This window comes from Elephantulus edwardii, unplaced genomic scaffold (genome assembly GCF_000299155.1).
Source record: "Elephantulus edwardii isolate Elephantulus edwardi_28Jun2011 unplaced genomic scaffold, EleEdw1.0 scaffold00161, whole genome shotgun sequence".
NCBI lineage: Eukaryota > Metazoa > Chordata > Mammalia > Macroscelidea > Macroscelididae > Elephantulus > Elephantulus edwardii.
In genome coordinates, this window is record NW_006399911.1 from 5,516,303 (window position 1) to 5,521,263 (window position 4,961).

Consider the following 4,961-nt stretch of genomic DNA (forward strand, 5'->3'; position numbering starts at 1 on the left):
TGTGCGGGGCGCGCCGCCTCGGTGGTAGCGAATGCAGGGCCTCTTGGCGGGAGGGCCGCGGAGTCGGCGTGGGCTCCCAAGCCGCCTTGAGCTCGGACGCCGCTGACTTTTCTTTTAAGCACATTGTTGAATGAAAGCTTCATTGAAGGAGCATTCGGTGTACTCAGTCCAATACAGTAAATAGCACAGCACCTAATGCTTCTGGAATAGCTCCGTTTTGAAAATTAATGCTCACAGAGGATTTTGTTCTTGAACAGTATCCCAGTAGATTTGATGACAGTGTTGACATTTGATTTTTTAAAAAATAGATTTAAGAACTCTAATGCCAAAAAACCACATATATTATATGTACATATAGGAAGCTCTAGCGGCTTAGTAATAAGGAATTTCAATGATGGTCTGAATCCATCATTTACTGCTTCTCTGGTGGTTCCAACACCAGCTGTTCCATGAGAGAAGGATGGCTACTCTCCTCCTGTGCAATTAACTGCCTCTGAAAACCTGCTGGAGGGTCAATTCCAACACAATGGTACACAACAACAGCATATGTATATAGCAACTAAACCTGTTGTCTACCAAAGGAAAAGACAGAGATGGGGACACACAGGAATGGGAGTCAGGCCAGAAACCATGAAGAGGGGGAGCCAACAGCTGGGAGAACTGCAGCCCCTATGCTAAACCTCTCTGTAGTTTTATTAAGAATCACCAGGAAGTAAACAACAACGAAGGATCATGGGAAAGTAAATCACAAAGAGAAATATTTTGCAAATGAGGCCGAATTCTTCTCTTTTGTTTACCTTATGCTTATCTCAGGAGGGAGGGATTCAGTGAATACAAACTAAGAACTATTTAGACTCTTAAGGATTGCCTTAGTGCTACAGGGTAAATTTGGCTTCCCACAAAAACCAACAACTCATTGCTGCAGAGTTGAAACTGACTCATTGGAAGGCAGGTTGCCACATTCCATAATCAACGGGATTTTATTTTCTTCAGATTTCACAGATACATATTCAGAAGTGAAAAAAAAGTGGGAATTCAGGAGCTTGGACCATGCTTTACCTTAAAATTAAGATCTCTTCAAAAAGGAACGTTTGAATCTAACTATGGAGAGTATGAATGGGTACATAAGCCCCAGGAAATGGATACAAGTAGAAGAAAATTCCATTTGTAAAGTAGCTTAATACTGGATTTTGCTGAACCAGGGCTGTCTTCACCTTGGTAAATTACTTTTGAAGAAACCCTTTTCAAATGGGCATTTCTTGATTTCATAAATTTACTTACTGGAAAAATTAAAAATAAAAAAATAAAAAAAAGAAACTGACTCATAGGTGACTCTGAAGCAGGCTTTCAGGGCCTGTAAATCACAATAGAAAAACCACCCATTTTTCTCCAACAGGGAAGCTGGTGGATTTGAACTGCTTCCCTTTGAGCTGGCAGCACAACTCCATTGAGTCAGAGCCAACTCATAGCTGATCTTCCTGTGAATTTTCAGAAGCAGTAAATCAAATGGGAGCAGCTGGTGACCTCAAAGTGCATGCCTTTGGGATTGCAGTGCAGCTTCTTTCCACTAGGCCACCACAGCTCCATATCTTTATATAGTTATATGGAAACTACAAAGTATAATTGAAATTCTAGTATGATAGAGGAGGAGTTTTGATGCTATACTTCCCCGTTTATGATGTTGGACTTAAATCAGTTATCATATGTTTCTGTATAACTTATGCTTCAATAAAATATTTAATTACTTTTAAAAAGTAGTTGGGAATAGAAATACCATTTGATCCAGCAATCTCACTACTAGGTATATATCTCAAGGAAATTATATCTGCAACACTAACTGACATACATCTACATTTATTGCAGTACTATTTATAATAGTAAAGAGTTAGAAACCATCCAGGAACCTATCAGTAGATAAACCATTGAAAGAACTTGTGGTACATTCACAGCATGGAATATTATAATCACATGCCTGGAGTCAAATGATCAAGAATTTGTGAAATAGTGTGCAGCGTGGATTAAACTAGAACAAATTATGCTGAGTGGCACACTAACCTTCTGTCTCTAACTTGTATATGCCAAGCTCATTGGCCACTTTGTCCATACTGCTCCCACAGTCCATTCACCTACACTTTCCCTTGATAGTTTATTCTCATCCTTCAGAATTGTACTTGATAATCTGAGATTGCCTGTTCAGGGTAGTCTTCCCTGACTGCCTCTTCTATCAAGATCATCCCCTTCAAATTTGTTCAAAGCTTTCAGTTACTTTTAAAAGGGCATTCACTGGCCTTTGTCAATGCAGATAGTTTCTTTTTCAGTGTCTACCTGATGGGGTGGTCTGTTTGTCTTATAGATATAAGACATATAAAAAGGAGAGAATGATAGGGTGGTATTAATAAGTTCAGAATTCTCTATAAAGGTATCAGTTATAAAACTATACTTATTTTTCTTCAGCCTGCAAAACTAGTTGCTTAGCTTCCGAATTCTCTGTTTACTGTCTTTAGTCATGTAGAGTAGTTTGATCTGTCTGTTAACCAGAAGAGGAAATGCATCTATCCTAGATGCTGGTGAAGCTGGTTCTCCAGTCATATGCAAACAGTATGTTAATCTGCCTGTTTACCAGGAAGAGAACTGGAGCCTTTCTGAATTTACTGATACATAGATGACAACTGTCCTTTTCAGATGTAGAAATTACCCTTTCTTACTAACAAAAGTGCATTGTTAAATGAGCTGGAGTTTCACTCTAGTATGTAAGGTCATGACTACTCCCAGACGGGGAGGCAGTCTTAGAGGTGATTCACTGTCTCCCAGATCTGGGTAATAAAGTGCATTTATGGATATTGCAGTCCGTTTGTCTTATTGGAGACTGACTACGGAAAGAACCCCTTGTGTTCAGTAATATACCTTCCTCCCCAGAATGTAACTCCATAGGGGAAGAAGTGCATTGGTTACAGTCATGGGGCCCAGTGCCTGAAGCAGATGCCCAGGACACAGCTAGCCCTTAATAAAGTACATGAAAGGGCATGCTCTGAACTCTTGTGGCTCAGCCCTTATGCCCACAGCGTTATCACGGCTCCATGCAGGCATGCGTTGCGGCACACCTGCTCAGGAGTCATGGTTTGCTAAAGGAGCAGTGGACAGATGACCTGGACCAGGGGATGGTGAAGAGATGATTGGGCTTGGGGCTGGATCCTGTGGGACAGATATGATATCAGTGCTGTAAAGGTGGAAGTGGTGCAAAGGAGGGTACAAAAGGAAGGAGAGGAGGTGCCCAACTGGCAAGGACTTGGCTGACTGACCCTCAGAAGTATGAGGACGGAGGAGCCCCAGAACTGAAAGGTCTTTCCTTTAGAGAAGCATTCTTCCAATATGTCTTCTAGACACCATGCTGCCACAAAGGTCTTTAGGGTGATAGAATGAAAAATGACAGGGTACCGTGGAGAGTGAGCTCCTTAGCTGTGTCCCTGTCTCAGTCCCTGACTCTGACCCTCCTCCTGCTTCTTAGTCTCTCAGCATGTCCTCCATCCACAGTGACCTATGAACCCCAGTCCAAATGATGTCACCAGGTTAGCTGTCCAAGAGGGTCTGGTCATTTGTGCACATAGGCCTGGATGCCTCACAAAAGCATATACATTTCAACCTTGTTGAACCCTGGATCCACCATGCCCCTCTTGAGCTCAAGAGGCTTAAGGGATTCCTATCTACTTGCTGTTTTCCTGTTCTCTATTCACCCAACCAAGGGACCTTCCACTCACATGGGCCAATACATTCTTTGTATGCAAAGGGATCATGTGTTCTGTATGCTCTTCATTTCTCTTAGGACAGAAAAGTTCATAATTATCTCCTATTACTTTCTGCATGTGTCACAAAAGCTTTAAATCTGTAAATATTCCAAAGCTGCAGCATACTTTGGAGCTTTCATTTTCTTCTTTTTAGTTTGCTTGGCTCAATAATCAACACTCTTGATACCAGCAGCCATCAAACTCAAAAGACAAATTGCACTGGAAAAAACTGTTGTCAAGGACCTATCCAGAGTACTGAAGAGCAATGATGTCAGTCTAGAAACTAGGATGCACTTGATCCAGGCCATTGTCTTTGCTATTACTTGCTATGCATAAGAAAGCTGGACAATAACTAAGGATGATAGAAGAATTGGTGCCTTTGAGTTGTGGCTCTGAAGAGTATTGTGTATAATATGGACTGCTAGGAGAACAAACGAGGTTTTCCTAGAGAAGGTGAAACCAGGCTGCTCCTTGGAGGCAAAGATTTTGAAGCTCCATCTGACATACTTTGGGCATGTTGCAGGGAGAGAGGGACCAGTCCTTGGAGAGGGACATCATACTTGGAAGAGTGGAGGGACAGTGCCAAGAGAGGAAGAACCTAGATGAGATGGATTGACTCAGTGACTGGGGTAATGGGAGTAGGTGTGTCAGAGACAGTGGGGTTGGCTCAGGATAAAGCAGGGTTCATAGTTGTTGTACATAGGGTCGCCAAGAGTTGAAGTCGACTCAATGGTAATAACAACAACGTAATAGCCACATGTATTCTTTCATGCGTGTTGCTATGTAGTTGGAATAAGCACGGAGCTGACTCTCTTTTGGATTTCTAAGGCTGTAAATCACACAGGAAAAAACTGATCATCTTTCTCCCAAGAAGCTGCTGCTGTATTTGAACCACCAAAGTCCTGACCTTTGGATCAGCTGGGCAACCCCCTATGGACTATACCATCAGAGCTCCCTCCACTGCTCTAGTTAAATGAAAAACGTTATGTGCAGCTGACAGGACAGCATGTGTGTGGGTATGCCCCACATTTCTTGTGGAAGTTTGGTGTTGTCAGGTGCCTTGCCATTGACTACAATTCACAGCGATTCCATGAACAGTAGGTGGGAATCTGCTTTTATCCTGCGCCGTCCTCATGATCCCCATCATGTTTAAGTTCATTGTTGCAGTCACTTTGTCAA